Source organism: Takifugu rubripes, chromosome 11, assembly GCF_901000725.2.
Source record: "Takifugu rubripes chromosome 11, fTakRub1.2, whole genome shotgun sequence".
NCBI classification, from domain to species: domain Eukaryota; kingdom Metazoa; phylum Chordata; class Actinopteri; order Tetraodontiformes; family Tetraodontidae; genus Takifugu; species Takifugu rubripes.
This window is the reverse complement of record NC_042295.1, coordinates 7044965-7063716: the sequence shown is the minus strand read 5'-3', so window position 1 is coordinate 7063716 and position 18752 is coordinate 7044965. Positions and strand designations below refer to the sequence as shown.

The 18752-nt window shown below is 41.3% G+C and overlaps 1 protein-coding gene across 9 annotated transcripts in view; it reads left to right on the top strand.

The window, feature by feature from the left end:
- LOC101065389 (leucine-rich repeat and fibronectin type III domain-containing protein 1-like protein) overlaps nucleotides 1-18752 on the top strand; it is a 115517-nt gene that overhangs the window by 27050 nt on the left and 69715 nt on the right. The window contains exon 2 of one of the 9 annotated variants that reach the window (XM_029844078.1): nucleotides 15016-15118. The exons of the other annotated variants lie outside the window; for them this stretch is intronic. The gene's annotated coding sequence lies outside the window, so the exon portion shown is untranslated. The remainder of the gene's footprint in view (nucleotides 1-15015; nucleotides 15119-18752) is intronic. 9 annotated transcript variants of the gene reach the window in all.

The window sequence follows — 18752 nt, the reverse complement described above, 5'->3', positions numbered from 1 at the left end:
GTATGAATGTAAAGCTTTCCTCCATCTTGCTGAACAAGCTTCCCTCTGAGATGCTCAACCAAACCAATCTAACCTGATCAGCTGTTCAGATGAAGCTTGCTGTTTAGACTAAGAGCACATAAATGCTTGAAGCTGTAAGCATTCTACATGCTGCTATTAGCACGGCTTGAGTTTATTATACGGTGGCATTTCCATGGATGAGAACGGTGTTCATTTTAAGACCCTTCTCTGAGCTTCAAAGGTTTTATTGTAACAGTTTCATCATATGAAGCATGTTAGAGCTTATGTAAGTGCAGTTTTGAGCATCATCCTCATCCCACCATGCACAAATGTATCCGATACAGTTAATTTATCCGATACTCATTATTTAAAGGCTGTAATATATCCTCCAGTTTGTCCTTTGTTGATTCATCTATTTAGTGGTGTAAGGTGGAGGAGCCAACACGCAGGCTCTCATCCTTGGCTCAGCGGGGAGCCCATTACACATGTATACATATGCATAGAGCCCAGTCTTAAGCTGCTGTGTGAGTACGACATAAGTGCTTTTCTAAGTAAGCAAGGCACCCATGCATGGGACACCGGCACTAATAAGTGGGCTTTTAAATTGTCCTCCTTTGTCGATGTGCCATTAGCATCCCACACTGATTAATGCTTCATAACAAAGTAGCCAAACTGAGACAAATATGGATTATTATATAAAGAACGCTACAGGAAATGATTCACTGTACATCCAATTGCATCAAAGCAAAAGGTAAACATCAATCAAATTGCATAAATGTTAATGATGCTAATAGTTTATTTTCTGCAAATAAGAAATCGTTCAAGAACCTTTTACTCTATCTATCTATCTGTCTGTCTGTCGGACGGATCTATCTATCTATCTATCTATCTATCTATCTATCTATCTATCTATCTATCTATCTATCTATCTATCTATCTATCTATCTATCTATCTATCTATCTATCTATCTATCTATCTATCTATCTATCTATCTATCTATCTATCTATCTATCTATCATGCTTTTATAGTATATAGTTTGTATAGTCTTTTTACCCATCATCTGTTGCTTATTCAGAGTTGGGTCGTGGGTGTGTTACTCTGAGCAGAGAGACCCAGGCTTCTCTTTCCTCAGCCTCTTCGTCCGGATCTTCCAGGGACCTTACCCTAACTCTGGCCCCAACCCTGGAGAGGTACTCCATCCAGCACATCCTGGTTCTCTGCTGGGGTCGCCATCTGCTGTAATGGGTCTAAAAAACCTCATAAGGGTCCATCCAGGCTGCTCCTAACCAGACACCTGAGCTAACTCATCTGGTTCCTCTCAGCAGCTCTAATCTGAGCCCCTCCCTCCCTTTCTTCACTAAAGGTGAGCACAGATATCCTGCTGCGGGAACTCATTTGGCCCACTTGTATCCATCTTTTCATTCTTGCTGTCTCCACCCATTATCTGCCCTTGACTACTGTTGGTGGTAGGAACCAACATCACCGGGGAAATTGAGTTTTATCTTTCCACTTAAGTCCTCATTTGCCACTGATGCAAAATCCACATCGCTATTGTAGACCTGCTCCCTTCTTCCCTCAAAAACCTTGAGATATGGAAACTCATGTGCTTCCTAAAGCGAATTAACTTGAATTTTTACACTTTACCTATAGGGAATATTTCTCATGACCAATTGGGGCTCAAATCAATTTTGTTCTTGCAGAATTAATTTAGTTTATGTTCTGGTTTCCAATGGCATGTTGCAAAGAGATGTTGTAATATTTCATGTGAAGCTTAGGCAGTGGAACATCATGAATGTGAATGTTACAGCTTGGGCATCATCCAGGCATTTCCACCTTCCTCCAGCTGGGGAAAATTCCATCTGCTTCGTGTTCATTTGGCATTTACTATGTACTTAACAGATTTTGGGCAAATGAAGGGAAGAGTAGAGCGCTTCGCTGAGCTGCCCATCGTTTTACAGGATGACCTTGTTGGGGCTTAGGGAGGGAGATGCAGCTCGCGTCTTATGTAAGTTGTGTCATATTAGGAATTGCTAACTGAGCGGACATGGTCCAGTTTCCGTATGATGAATGACCCCGCTGTGTGTGTGTGTGTGTGTGTGTGTAACCGAAAGTGTAACGCCAAAGGTGTGTGGGGCGTGGAAAAAGTGCGCTGTGTGTTTTTACACTTCATAAAGAGCATTACTCCAGAGGGTCTCAGAGGTGGTTGCATCATCAGATGCCAGAGGACCAGGAAAAAAAAAATGTTAAAGACTAAAGAAAAGAGAGAAAGAGGGGGTCAGAGTGGGTAGCAATCCATCATCCACATCATTTGCTGCTTTTAATAAATACTTTTTCTCCTTTTTAACAGGTTTTATTGGGCCGCGCCGCCTTTGCAGTGGCAGAATTGGCTTTGGGGGAAGCCTGAGTGACTGAAATGTTGCATATGGTATCTCATGTGTGAAGACATTTTTCTCCTTTCTGGACAAGCTTCCATGTAGTTGCCTTTGGCAGTGATTCATTGCATGGATCACAGGGTTTATATTTCAGAAATAGAAGCATTTTACCCAGCTCTATTGCCGGTTGTACATTTGTGGTAAATTTCTTCTGGTGACAGTTCAGATATGTTGATGAAAAAGGAATTTTTGTAGACACCGACTTGGTTATGAGAGGTGTTTATTGGAGAGAACAGTCAGGCATCAATCGAACACTGCAGATTGTTCGAGGGAGGTTTCATGCATGGTCCTGATGGTGAAGATCTCCGAAGTGCTTTGTTCGGTAGACCCGTATATATGGTCAAGTAAACACATTCCTTTCGTGTGACCTTGTGACACAATATAACCAACCATATGGTATAGAGTCTAGTCTGTTAGACGAGAACCCAAGAACCTGTGGACCCCTGTACTCCTTCACGGCAATTCCCCATTGGGAAAAGGTGAGACATCAATCATAAGCACAGAAAAACATAGGTGATAGGACACATATGGAACATATTTGAGATGGTGCCAGAGTGTCTGAAAAAGAAGTAAAGGCCTGCTGAGGATCAATACACATTCTTCGGACACTACACATTTTTGCTGAATAAGGAATTTATCAAAGGCCACAAGCTAAATAATTTCAACACTAATGGCATTGTTAGAGATACCTATAGAGAATTAATATTAAAAATAACTATTATAACAATGGTGAAATAAGGGTACACTTGTTTTCCACTGGAATTCTTCTCTCTGATTAGAGGAATTCTTGACAGTCCATGTTTACATCCCCAGAATATCAGAAGGGGGCCACATCTGCCACAATGTGTTAAGCATTTTCTAAGGTTTAATCAAAGGCACACTGGGGAGACACAAGCAATATCCATGAGGCTGAGACAGAGCAGGGGTGTGGATGTGGCGTCTTCCTGTCAGCAGTTATTTTCAAAGCAGAGTCTAAATCCACTCCAGTGTTCCAAGAATGATGAGAGATGGCACAAAAACATACAACAATATTTATTAGAGCTGTAATCATTTCTACATGTATTTATACAGTATAAACCAAATGTGTTTCTTTAAACTTATTTTGTTATATTTGATCAAAGCAGTTTTTGGATCGGAGTTTTTGTGCCCAGCCTAAATGTTCATATGTTTTTGTGTATTAGCATTTTCCTGAAATTAACTCAGCTTCTTTTGCAATCAATGACAACTATATTAGTTATGCTGGGGCCAATGGGACCCCTCAGAGTAGAAGGGGCTTAGTCATGGTTGGACACGAGCCTCTTATTGTCAGAAAGAAATATAACACATCCAGACACATGCATATATTAGACCTATATATATACCTAACACCGATAGCTACAACATTCTGTTCCTTTAGCATCAACAGATCATGCCAATGAAGACTATTGTGTACTCCAGTCCTGCTCTATCAATTACAGCAGCCCAAAAACGCTTCCAGCGTCCACCGTGAACTCTCCTCAGTATTTTGCTGGACCTCGAATTTCAGACAGAATCTCTGCTTTTTTGGATTGTACTCAATATTGATGAATACTGTGGCTTGTTCGGCCAAGATTGTATAAAATTAGCCCCCATTTGTGTGCTCCATGCACTAGATGCCTGTAAGATGCCTGGTTATGGGGTTCATCTGTGAGGCCATTGTACTAATACAGAAAGGCTCAATAGCTGTTTGAGTCCTCATTGTCCTGTCTTTAAAGCCTTTGCTGCTGCGGAAAGTGATCCACCCCACTGAAAAATCCTCTGACCAAGATAGAGCAAGCCCAGCAATTGGCCTTAGAAAAGGAGAGATTGCCTGTAAAATGCAGCATGTTTTAATGTTGGTGTGCTACTTGATCAATAAATTTGCTTTGCTACTAAAACGCAAGTAATAACTGATAACAACATTACTGACAGCTGATTCCCTCTGTTGTGTAGTTCACGTGCGTTATAGTGGCCCTATGTTAATTTTATAATATGAAAAACAGGATAATAGAACATTGTGACTAGTTGTTGAACGTCTCTGATGTGCGTTTGTGTGTGTATGTCTGTGTGTGTGTGTGTGTGAGAGAGAGAAAGAGACATAGGTATACTTTAACATGCTCATAAGAATATTGCCGCCTTTTTTAAAAGGCCCTGTAGAATGTTAATTGGATTTTATTCAACCTTGTTAAATGAACGTGTGCAGCCTATTGCTTCTCTCATGGCTGGTACCAGGAGGAGATATTTATGTTTTGCAGGCATATACGACACAGTGCTTAAAGAAGCTGGACTGATTATTTGGAGGAACAGCTGAGATCGATGGAACAACTTTATCACAGTCAAAGTTGTGATACTGATACACCATTTGACATCGGTGACCTCTGTATTTAAAATGTCTCGGGGACCATAGAGCTCCCCACTTTATTTTTATTGTTACTCACTGACAAAGCTATTGGATCAAAACTCAATCAACAATTCATGTATCATAGTCAATGGTAAGAAAGATTAATGTGTATATGCAGAGAGTCCTTTTTGCTGACATTGCAAAGTGTACCAGTCAGTGCACTTTGTACTTGAGGTCTGTGAATGTTCCATCAAACAAAAGAAACTGAGGAAGTTAAAATATCACTAAAATATTGGCAAATGGAAAATGTTTAATTTTGGTGCTTAGCTGCACTATCATGTGTTTGTTAATTAATGATACCGTCTTTTCAGCGATGGGATTTAAACTGTTGAGCCTCACTGGGTCAATTGATGAGATGAGATCACACTCAGATAGAAAATGTATTTACTTAGCTGTGAGGAGCCCAAAGGTGTCATGCAGAGCAGGTGAAACCAGCAATGCACAGAGAAACTACAGTAACGCTGAAGTGAAAGAATAACTTGGTCCTCATTTTTAAGATTGTACAGATGTTGTGCTGTTCCGATGGCCATAGTCTGCAGCCCTCACGAGTGCCACGCTCTCTGGTGACCCTTTGCTCTCCAGTGCTTCCTCGTTGGTGCTCTTTCATCTACGTCTTCTCCATCACACACTCAGCTGGACGGACATGAAAACACTTAATGCCTACCATCTTCCTTCTGGTTGCACAATGATGCTTCCTTTACTCACAGTGCATGTGGGAGGGTAATATGCATAAATGCATGATGGGAAAAAGTTTGTAGACTTTCCTCACACAGTTAGGCTGCCGCACATTTTTGGTTCTAAATGCAAATTAGAGTTGTTTAAGTCTGTTTTTAGGTTTCCTGGGTCATTACGCTGACTGGGCAGGTGCTGTTCTAGCCTTCCTCTGACATGTGTTCATCTTCACATCTGCATGTAGAGCTACAAAATAACATGACTTCCATTACACCCTGCTAAGCTGTTTGATCAGCGGGAGGTCTCCACACACTTTATTCCTCCCCACTGTCTTACAATCATTTCCTCTTCTCATTACTCTGCACTCAACCTCTCCTCTTCTATTTCTTTTCCACAACCTTCAGAATCTCAAGTCAATGTTTCTCTCGCATCCTTTTTCTTTGTTAGCATCTTTACGACATCTTTATTTACTATTGCTATTTCAGCATTTTGTCTCTGTCTCCTCTCTACCGTCCTTAACCCTGATGACCCTCATGTGTCTCCCATATTGACAGGAAACAAGGGTGTAAATCACCTTGTTTAAAGTAAGATCACCAGTCCCACAATTGATATACAAAAGTCATAAAAACACACTCTGACCTCTGACTAATGGCGTTTAGTATTCTTTTCTCTTTTGTGTTAATGTCCACTCGTGAGCAGCCAGAAGATCGGAGAACTTCTAAACCTTCACATTTCAGTTTGCCGTCTAACTCCCTCTGTGTTCTGTGGTCAGCCACCAAGCAATGAAACAGCATCACCTTGTCAGTTTTTGTCAGCTGTTATTAGTTCACAGAAGAAATAAAAATACTGTCACTGTTGCCGGGTTTGAAAAATACTGTATTTGAGTTGCTGATTGTTCCACCCTTTTCCCGGTCAATCAGTGACCCGCACTAAGGACTCAGCTGGACTCTGCGTGCTTGAAAACCCGGTCAAGAACAGCAACACACCTCTGGTGGAAAATCCCTGGAACTGTGTGGAGCAAGGGTCATCAACCCAGCCCTACATGGCTGCTACCTGAGCTGGTTTTCCTACCCAGTTTTTACAAAGGAAACTGGGATCCCACCTGATGGGACAGAAAACCTTGACTATATCTTTTAGTTTTGATAAGAAATGTCTGCATGTGCGGGGTTTATGGTTTCTATCCTGTAAACAGACATTATCAGGCACATTTCTTTCAGATGTTTATTTTGCTTTAAATAAAAAGGAGGTGAAATATGATGGACAGCAGCTTGTGATCACCCTAGGCTGAATGTCAAACCTTCGCCTTTACTCCTGTTACATCTCCCCTCACCATGGCTTAGTTCCTGAAAGTGAATGTGTTTTGTGCCAAAAATGTCAATAATTGATGTAGTGGCCAATGCAGTGGCGCTGGAATAGATGTGCATGGTGTGGAGCACGGGCACACCTCGGGAGGGATTCATAAATATATGCACAGCTCCAAACCCAAAGCAGTCACATAAACATGGAAATAAAGTTCAGAAGAAACACAAACACAAGCATCTGGTGTCTCAGACGTGAAATTTTTTTAAAAAAAGGAACAGGACGAGAGATGTAGATAGATAGATACGTGAAACCAGCCGTTGGGGAGATAAAGCTTCAAAAACAGGTCAACAGGGAGAATTTAAAATGAGACAAAAAACAAAAATGAAAGTATATATTTAAAGATTAATCATGCACAACCCATGAAAGCAAATACATTTTTTGGTTGTGTTTTCCTCAGTAATCAGATGTAAATATATATAACATTGTAGTCGCAGCTCGTCGTATTAGTGCCATTAGAACACTAAAGTCTTAAAGACAAAGCGGAATTTAATATTGCTCATATGTGTGAGCTCAATATTAATATGACAGTGTTTGTTTATTATAAGTGACTCAAACCTTTATTTTATTATTTATTTTACTTTATCAAAGTTGTGGACAAGAAGAGGGCTTTTTTAAACGTAAGCAGCCATCACAACCCCCCCATTAGCACCAACATATCAGTAAAGATTATTGCTCCTGCTGATATGATAACCCTGATTAATAGGCAGTAAAATATGTAGTGCCCGGGGTCATTAGGGGATTTATGTTCCCTGGGATCACAGAGGAGGGGCAGATCAAAGATCACTTCCTGTTGAAAACAACACCAGGATATTATATTTCCTTATTGAACAGACCTGCTGGAGGAGTCGGCAGAGAAGAAAATAATCCAGAGAATTCAAAGGGAATGAGAGCGGCGAGTGAGAAGGATTCCATGAGATGTGACAAGTGGTGTGCAGTTCTAGCAGTAATCGATACCCAGAGGAAACTGGGTATCAGGCGGCTCAGACGTAAAGAACAGATCCAGACACAGAAGGGTGGGGCTGGGACCTGCCTCTGGAATGACATGAAATTCTCTTTTACTTCCTTAAAATTTATTCCACAGCTCCTTTTCCTGTATTCTTTTGTCGTATTTTTCCTCTGCTCATGTCTCCTCAGTCTCGCACAGTCGTGTGCCTGCGTTTGCTTTAGCAGATGCTTTTTTAATATGACGGCTGATGTCACTGAACAGCTCCATTCCATATAGAGAGATGGTGGAGGTTGTGCTGCTCTGTTGCTCTGGTGATGTTCTGTTCTGATCAAAGATGATTGCTAGAGGATTCCAGAACAAGTGAGACAGGTATTGAATGGACTCGGCCATTAGCTCATGTTGTCTTGTTGCACTGAAGATGTGGACACGTTTCAATTGCTTGTTGCAAACCAACCATGCTTCTGAATTATTACACTGTCTGTCTTTAATTAGCAGGTCTTTAAACTCATTTCAGCTCATTTCACTTCCATTTTCTACTGGTCTTTTGCCCTTGAATTTGTATCCCTAGAATTTGTAAGTGCAAAGTATAGAACATAGCAATGGTTCTAATTGTTTTTTTTACACTTTTGTTCTCTTCTAATAGAGTCCTTCATGAAGTTTACACATAAAATCATTTTAGATTATTCCTGCGAATGCTTATGAGTCCCTTTAGCCTCTTTTTTAGGGATTTCATAAATCAAAACGTCTTGCCCGGATGCGGGTCACCGGGGCCCCCTCCTGGAGCCAGGCCTGGGGGTGGGGCATGTTGGCGAGCGCCTAGTGGAATTTCTAGGTGCAGTCATGTGTTGAGGGGGTCCGGTTTGGTGACCTCAGGATCAGGTATCTGCTCTTTGCAGATGATGTGGTCCTCTTGGCTTCATCGGCCCGTGACCTCCAACGATCACTGGATCGGTTCGCCGCAGCATGTGACGCAGCTGGGATGAAAATCAGCACCTCCAAATCCGAGGCCATGGTTCTCAACTGGAAAAAGGTGGAATGCCTTCTCCGGGTCAAGTAGGAGATCCTGCCCCAAGTGGAGGAGTTCAAGTACCTCGGGGTCTTGTTCACGAGTGAGGGAAGAATGGAGCAGGAGATCGACAGGCGGATCGGTGCGGCGTCCGCAGTAATGTAGACTCTGCACCGGTCTGTAGTGGTGAAGTGAGAGCTGAGTCAAAAGGCGAAGCTCTCGATTTACCGGTCGATCTTTGTTCCTACCCTCACCTATGGTTATGAGCTTTGGGTAATGACCAAAAGAACAAGATCACGGGTACAAGCGGCCGAAATGAGCGTCCTCCGTAGGGTGGCTGGGCTCTCCCTTAGAGATAGGGTGAGAAGCTCTGCCATCCTGGAGGAGCTCGGAGTAGAGCCGCTGCTCCTCCGTGTTGAGAGGAGCCAGATGAGGTGGCTTGGGCACCTAGTTAGGATGCCCCCTGGTGAGGTGTTCAGGGCATTTCCCTCCGGTAGGAGACCCCCGGTAAGACCCAGGACAAGTTGGAGAGACTATGCATCTCGACTGGTCTGGGAACGCCTGGGGATCCCCCCGGATGAGCTGGAAGAAGTAGCTGGGGACAGGGAGGTCTGGGCTTCTCTTCTTGGGCTGCTGCCCCCGCGACCTGGCCCCGGATGAGCGGTGGAGGATGGATGGAAAACGCTATTTGTTTGAGCGGATCATCACTGGGAGATTCTTCAAATGTGTGGGATGATGTGTGTTTGTTTTGTAAGAAACATAATGCAATTTCCAGCATTTACATAGTGTCACAATGACTTAAAACATTGACATAATGTAAAGTATTGATATCCTGGCTTAATGTCTTATTAGGACCAGTAGATCTGCCATCGCCTGCTGCTGGTATAAGCAGCTTTTTTATTGTTTCCTCGTGTTTGCAGGCCACATGCTTGGCTGATGTAATAGTTTAGAAATGATGTGATAACTACTTAAACAAATCTTTAACATTCATTTTCTTTATTCAATCAAACTAATTCATAGCCATTTTTTCCCAAAAGAAAAAAAATAGTTGTACTTTAAATGCCCTATTTTTTATATGCCTTGCCAATTTCTTTTATTTTCTAGGTTTGATAACCTGACAAACCCAGGCATCCATCGTTTGAGTAAACCTCAGGTTATTTTTTTTATTTTTTTATTTTTTAATAATACTCATGGCTGTGTCTATTCTCTGGTTGGCTTCTAAGAATATTTCAATTTATGTATGAAAATAATTAATGCTCTCTCCCTCCCTACAAGGTTGCCGTTTTAAAAATGAATTCAGATTGGTTGGAGATACAGAGGATCGCTTCGTTCGAACAGCTTGCTGCACTACAGGCCAACTGGCATTCAGTCAAATCTCTCTTTCAACAGCTTTTAAAAAAATTATGATTATAATCTGTAGAGCAAGTCAAGGGATAACAGTCAAGTGTCTCATGCGTGTCTGGCCTCCCTCTACTGCCTCTCCTTATTTGCACGTCTCTAAATCCCCTAAGAGCCTCTCGCGATGTCGCAGTCACTCGTCATAAACAGGTTTTTAAGCCTTATTGGTTAGCCCGTGGCCCGATGCTATGCCGAGGCCCTGCTGACTGGACCTGCCGGCACTTATACCATGAAGGTTGAAGGTGAGTGCCTGCGCTACAGTTTGCGTATTATCCAGCTCTTACCCGACTTGTAAAAATTTCCATCCACCAAGCACTCAAAGCTCAATCATCCCCACTTGAACTGCTGTGGCTGGAAGTGGTCACTCAGCTGTCTGTGCCTGGAGGCCTCGAGGGTTGACTCACCGGACAGAGAATAAGTGGGTTTCCCACAGGATCTATTTTGTTGAATGTTATTCATTATGTAATTACAATTTGCAATTTACAAACAGCAGCTTGTCAATCAGTTTTCTGATCAGAGCTTTTAATGGATCGGAGAGCTTTGGAGATAAAAAGGCCGATATATAAATTAAATCGGCAATCTCCGCTCTCCTATTGATCAGCCTCCCCTGACGGCGTTGTCATTAATCTGCCTTTCACAGATGAAAATTCAACGCAATTTCTTTGGGAAGTAACTTTTAACATTCACTCGGGTCAAATCTACACGGCGTGCTCTGTCTAGTCCAACACTTGCCATAGCAAAAATAACTGTCAGCAGCTGGTGAGCTTTCTATCAATTATTATTTATGATTTACAGATAAATTGTATCTGTTTCTTTCTGCTTCCTGCTTCCATTCTGGTTCTGGGCAGCAAGAAAGGACCCATGTGTGGCATCAAGTTGTCGTTGACAGTGCCTATCTGAGAGTAGGGACATGCTCGGTCTATTTTAGTGTATCAGAACAACTGTTTAGTGTAAATAGCTACTTTGTTTAGTTTGGGCAGAATATTTGGATGATGTATGTCTCTCTAACTGCATACAGGCATTTTTATGGGGATTAAACAGAACGGTCCATTGGGAGGGGCCTAGCCTTTAAAAGACAATGTTCTGGCCCAGGGAGTCAGTGAAGGTGCACATACAAATTGATGCAGTTTTTGTGCATTCAATTGTTCTTGTTTATGTTGTTTTAATATTTCATATGGTTTTGCTCTTTCTGGCACTGTGAGCACTGTCTTGCTATCTTTTTACTTGGGAATATTTTCAATATATTTTCTAGTGCCTTTCGGCAAACTACCTACATTCCAGAGTGTGACTTTCAATTTGGCTCCTTTAAGTTCTGATCAAACATAATTCATTTTTGGACTTCTCATTGTTGGGAAGCTGAAGTAACTAGAAATACTGAGACTGACCAGTCAGACTCATTAATGGTGGCTGCTGATTTCTAGACTAAAGGCAGTTCAAGGTTAAAGGTAGGAGATAATGTTTTAAATTGGATATAAGGTCTCAGTGGAATCACTTTGTAGAATGTCAGCAGGGATGTGGGACAAAGAGGTCACTAAAAGTGTAGTAAAGAGGAAGGAATAGCTGCTTAAATAGGAAAGGATCGGAGTGAGAGCACAATGGCGTATGTCATCACCTAAATGTACCTTAAAGTCTGACCTAACTTGGACAAGAAACCAATTTTCTAGCGTGGATTAAAACTGCAGCATTTAAAATTTTCTGGGGACTTTGTGGACCATCAGAAGGTAAAGTCATCACCCAGTGTGGATGATGCAAAGGCTGATTCACAGAAGCCAACAGATCTAAATACAGGAACTAACTTAAGCACTATTCTATGGGAAAAGAACAAAATCTTGGTCTTGATATGCAGCTCAAAAAGAAAGGGTAGAATGAAAGGTGAGATCAAGATTCTGAAACAGAATTAATAATGTTAATCAAAATCCATTTTTTCTAGAAGATAAGCAGCAATTAGCATATCAATAGAACTCGATGGCGAATAATATGGCCAAGAAATGAAATGTATGAAAAAAGATCAAGCCGAGAATATCGATAATAATAACGGGCAAGTTAATACATCAGTAATGGTCATTTGCACATTTAAACTCTCTAGTTATCATCAACAGGTAATTCTGCAGTGTTTATAACTGTTTCTGGTTTTTAGAAACTAACTTTAGTGCAATTTCAGTTGCATCATTGGATAACAATCAACTCTTGTACCATCTTATTTAAAATGTCTTCACATTTAGAGAAGGACAGAACGAGAAGAGAAGATGCATACTGAGTCCAAGTGCTCCGTGGTTGAGAGAGATACAAGGACAAAAGTGCATGTGATGTGCATGGATGATGCTGAGTCACTCTTAGAATATGCTCCATCATGTTGCAGTTGTGGCTGACTTTTTTCATTCACGTTTCTCTAAGAGAACATTTCAGTTGGGCAGAATTAGCAGGAAGACATTTTTTCACCTTCCTGCTGATATTCAGATTAACTGACCATGTTCTATATATATGTATAATGTATATCTGCAAATAGCTGCAGAGGACAACATTCAGCAAACTGATTAGATTCTTTATGACGATAAACTACAGCCTTTTTACATTCTGGTCCTGGAAGTGCTCTGACTCTTTTTTAATTATGTCATCAGTCTTAAGATGGGAAAAAGAAAGAAGCCCAAAGATAAAAAACAAAACAAAACTGCAGTTTGAATTCCAAATGACTGTTAATTGAAAGTATTCTGAGCTTTCAGCAGCTAAAATTGAAATAAAATGGCTGCTGAAAGCCCCACTTGAAAAGCTTAACAGAAGATGCTAAATGCAGAAATTGCAACTAATGTTTCATGAAGGTCACCAGACAAGCACTTATCGGCTTAAAAAAAACCCCTCAAATTTATAGGATTTAACAGCATCCTTCAGATGACCCTCATGTGACCGGAGCAACAACTCTACCACTAAGTTTACTTAAGAACCCTGACTGCAGCATCGCTAGGCTGCAGACAAGCTAGGCCAAGACTGTAGAAATTCTGCAGCAGTCTCTTATTCAACTTAATCTAATAATGTAAAGTATTAAAATTAGAAATAAACTTGTTGGATGAGGTCACGCGGGACCATCACACTTTATTAGCTGATATACCTCAGTATTGTTTTGTAGTATTATGAGTGGTGTAAGAACTTTTAAAGTAGCCTTTCCCCATCCTGCTCACCCCTCTATGGCCCCCTAGTGACCTTTCCAGCTGCTCCTTATTAAAACTCGGATACAACCGTGGTTTGTGCAGCTGATGAAGTGTGCTAAGCGTACCACTGCAGCGCTTTTCACCACATTATTGAAAACAGCAGATAATGGCCTGTGTCCCTTCAGCACATTGTTTCATTCGGAGCACATCTTTTTCTTTTTTCTCCAAGCAAATGCAGCAGATATTGTGGTGACATTAGAGACTAAGGAAGTGTTTTTTTTTTCTTTTTTAAAATTCTCGTTTTTATAACCTCTCAACATTATTGTTTGTTTCCTTTGGGCAGACAATTTTAAAAAGAGCCTCGATAGCCCCCCCCCCCCCCCCCCCCCCCCCCCCCCAAAAAAAAAAAATGGTGCTAAAGCAAAGAAATTCAATTGAAGGTGTGGCTGAGCTGCTTGGTATCAATGATGAACGGCGTCCTGCAGTAAACTGGTTCTGCTGCTTTTGTTTATTGTCAATATTGGGTAAATTGAGACACCTTAATGTTTGCGTCAGATCAGGGTCAGATTGAGCGATGCATTAAATTATATTGCTTAATGCAGCGTGCCAGTCCATCAGGTTAATGGACATATCTTTTGAACTGACAATCAAAAGATGAAAAAAAAAGTTCATTCAACAGCAACATGATCTAAATTATACAGTAAATAGTCTATTGTGTGCCTTATAGTATACTGTAGTTGAGCTGCAAATACAATGATTATATGTCCAATAAAAACCTTATATTTCTTTAAATGATGATGCTTCGAAGCAGATTTCTGAGAGGCAACAGAAGTAGCAGAGTTTCCACAGAGATCAGGTGGATGTGGAAAATCATCAAGGTTCAAACAGAATTAGAGCTGAATTAGTCCAACCTTAGTAACTGTCATTGGCTGGCGTTAATTAATTCAGGCCCGATTCATTTTCTAAATGAAGTTTAGGCAAAGGAATTAAAAGTAAACCTGTTAGCCATGAAAAATGATTCATGCTTATTCAATGAAGCAGAAACACATAAAGCCTGTTTTTTAATTTCATTCTTCAGAGAGTGTTTTCAGCATCAAGATTACACCTTTCGGTGCCACAAATTACTCACTTACTCACACGAACAACCATTTGAGGCCCTGAGAAGTTGCCCGAATCTCCTCCCAGCACATTGGCTCCATTGTAATAGCTAATTGTAAAAGTGGCAGCTTAGTCTGGTTGATTGTGTGTTTGGATCCATGGTTGATTCTTTCATCAATCCTGGTGAGAAAACCTCCTCATCACACTCCGTGAGTGAGTGTGGTGGAATATAATGTGTGAACATCCCAGCTGCCTTCTATATTGTTGTGCACCCTGGGGTGAGACTTTAAATGTACCTGGCAACAGTCACTACCTGTGGGTCCAGTTGAGACAGGGACCACTTTTTTCTCTCTCCCTGCCGCCTCGGGCACTTCCTACAATACTTCTCCTTTATTTTATGCTTCTCGCGATGCTGCTGTCAGCTCAAATTGCCACATCCATCACAGCTATCTCTTCTCCCCTCATCTTCCACCATTGTGTCTGATTAACCAGTTGATGCTCTTGCCAGCCTGGAACACGAAGTAACAGACGCTGCCCTTTTTTTCTTCTTTTTTTAAGGATTTGGAATTATCTATTGCCGCAATATGAAAATGGCCCAAGGCTTGAGAGGTTAGGTAGCCATGAAGACAACAAAGGGCAGATAAATTGAATAAAATTTAAGGTAAGTAGAGGAATCTAATTACAGTGACTGCTGTCTGGAGGCCATTTTGTATATTTAAAGTAGCCACTGTGGACAACAGAGAGTCCATTTCAGTGGATTCTGCCCTTTTGAAGAACTCCACCGAGCAGCTTTAGATGCTAAGCTAGCATGTTATGGAGGTCCGTCGGTGGTTTGATGCCACACTGCCAGAATCTTCATGGAACACCAGCAACATCCAGTGAATAAATTAAAATTTAAAAGCACTACAGACATAAATAGATGAGATGAGATGGTGCAAACGTTGAAGTATGACAGATTATCTTTGTCAGGAAAAACAAGATTTTAAAGCAGGTAGCACTCGGCAGATCCATTCAGTTTGCATCTGATAAACATAAAGAATGTTTCACATCTATCAACATATTGGCAATATCTATAACACCTCAAGTTTCAATGGAAGAATGCTGAAGGTTGGATCTGAAAAGGAGGAATGAAAAATAAAATAAGACGAATTGTACTAGCTGAGATTGCAGCTAGTACCTGGTTTCAAATTGGGGAAAAACAGTACTGAGCACTGGTGCGGTTGCTGACGCTGAGTATGTTTGAGATTTTGGCATGTTTAGATTGCAGATATTAATATACGTAGGTTATCACTGCATTCTCTCCCAATGTGACAATTCTGACCATGGGAGGAGGGGAAGAGCAGAGGAAACAGGGAAAAAACAATCATACAACATATGAAATTGGGAAACGTTGCAAAGGAAGGTTGAGTTGAAATTCAGGCAGTAATTGATGGATGAATTCAGACCGTTGAAAGATGCCCACGCAAGGCATCTTCGGATGGAGGGAGGGAAGCAGCGGAATGAGGGAAATAGAGTGAGAGGGTGACAAATGTACAGAAGGGGAAACAGATGGGAAGAGATGACCCAGTGACGAGAGTGGGAAATGAGATATTGGGAGGGGAAATGTGCAGTAAGATGGAGAGAAAGGGGGGAGATGGTGCACAGCATAGATTCACTCCTGTTGTTGAGTTTAAGTCAAGACTTATTTTTCTTCTGCGCATTTGTAATCTTTAACATACAAAACCAATAATTTAACACATTGTAGACTGGCCACATCCAGAGATGCAACAGATCCTTCACATCTAGTTACTTTTGCCTTCTCTCCCAGATTGAAAGCTCAGGTCCTTCTGACACGCCTCAAAATTGATATCACACAGTCACAGCGGCTTCGATTGTGACCGAGATTTTATTAGAGCCATTTCACACAGCGTGACATGCAACAAACCTGTCAGATTGATGCTATCATGGGAAAGATTTGGGGGTTGGGTGGGGTGGCAATGAGAGGGAGAAATGGGTGGGAGGCAAAAGCGTCATTTGAATGAGACCTTCTCTGAAAGAAGAGGGATGAACTGAAGGAAAATGAAGTTAGAGGGTAAAGAGAGTGGAGGAAACGTGTGTGTGTGTGTGTCGGGGGTGGGGGGGTCATAGGAGGTGGAGAGAGAAAGCACTAGAGAGGTCAGTGTTAACCACTGTGGTCTGGTTTTCTCCCCAAGACCTATCACAATTGATCAACTCACTCTGGTGGAAAACATGCACACGCATGCACGCACACACACACACACACACTCACACACACACACACACACACACAAACATATGTTGGTAATGTGGTCAGGCTTTATGGAGAGAAATGTTAGATGGAGAAGAGCAAACAGAAACAATTCTCATTTTGCATGAGTGTGTGTGTGCGCACGCGCGTTCGTGTTCCATTACTAGAAATGGTTTCTCATTCCACTGTTCTTTTATTCACCCTGTAACACGTCTGTTTATTATCTGTATCTGCCGCCTGTGAGAGAAAACACTTCGATTTGAATACCATTTCTTAGCTTCCCACAAGATTTGGTGCACAAGCATCACAGTGTTGTGAGGTTGTAACACTGCCCCAGTACACGGGCAGGCCATATTAGAAGACTCCTGGATGCCTCCATCGGCCACGTGACCCTGGAGGTGACCATGGTGACAGCGCCTCCATATCTGTGCTTGGATCCAAAATGCATCTAAATGGAAGCATTTCTTTAATTATTCAGAAACAAAGTGAATTACCACCTCAAAGCGATCTTTTATAATCTGAGTGATGGTTGTGTGCCAGTCAACCAGAGCTTCATCTGCAGGATTTGTGTCTCTGACTGGTTTTTGTTCATCTCCGACAGTATAGAAAGGTTTATGTCCCTGTTCCTCAGCACACCAGGCACGTATGGAGGATGCAGCCAGTAACAACAACAGAGCTGGAGATCAAATGTTGCGCTGTGATCGGGTCACCGAGCACCCTCATGCATGGCTCTGTCCACGCATGCACTCAAATATGTACAGAAGGTCAAAAAGGAAAACAATAAAACTGCAAAGTGAAGGTTTGGTTGATTGACTTTGTTCTCAAATTGGACTATTTAACCTGCTGAAAAGGTGAATATTAATGAGGTTAAACAGGTGTGTTTAAATCTCTGGTCAGGTTTGTTTTTTAGTTGTTGGTCAATAGAAACACGAAAGATTCAGATCAACCAGCTATAAATAAAGTTGGTCTTGTTTTTTTTTTTGTAATCGGTCTGCAGATTTCTTAACATGAAATCAGGATAAGCCACTCAATCCTGTGTTTGTGTGTGTGTGTGTGTGTGTGTGTGCGTGTGTGTGTGTGTGTGTGTGTGTGTGTGTGTATGTGTTGTTGTTGTTGTTATGATTGCAGAGTGGATAGTTTCATAATTAGGCGATAAACTGATGGTAATTCTAACATTTCAAGGTTGAGAAACGGTCTGAAATTAAAATGGCTCAAATAAGAGTTGTTTTCATTTTAACTGCTTTGAAGCATCACAGCCCCGAGAACCCACCTGAGTCCGCCGACATTTTCTCTGTCAGTAATCAGCAGCCCAAAACAGCAGGACAGAACACCTGCAAAACATAAAAGAATGCTGATTATTAACTGAAACACACTGATATGTAAATAAATATAGATGTTTTTCATATTGGTGCCAGTAGCTAAGATGCACATTCATGAGAATTCCTGAGAGGAACTTTTGGAGACAGACATCCTCTTTGACTTGATTTCAATGGTCCTGTTAAAGGTCACGTTGGGAACAGCTTTATTCATACCTCATCTCTTATTTCACACATTCGTTGGGACAAAACTTCCCACAAATGTCACAGAGAATCAAGTGTTGCCATGTTCTTTCAAAAAGGGCAAAGGTCAAACCCATTTTGACAAGATTCACTGAAAGTTCTGTTGAAACAGCATGATTCCCAAATGTAACAATATTTTTGGGTGGAAAATACAGTCATTCAGGCAAGTTTGATGGTTTATATGTAGTAAAAGACGCCTCAGGCTTGTGTAACCGCGTGTACTGTATTATATGAGCTACGCCATGTTGCTACATCCACCTTTACAGCCTTTTAATTGTCCTGCTTTATGGTCTCTCCTGGTCGACTAGAAAGAGGATGAACTGAGAAGCTGTTGTGTGTAGTTAATAAAATAAAATACTTCATAAAAGTGCTGCCGAGGCTGCAGAAGGAGTTTTATGTCAGTTTGAATATGAGGGTTTCTTAGACTGATTCTGCTTCACGTTGTTGGAATTTTGTTCAGTATCGGAAGTTATTCAGATTATATTTGA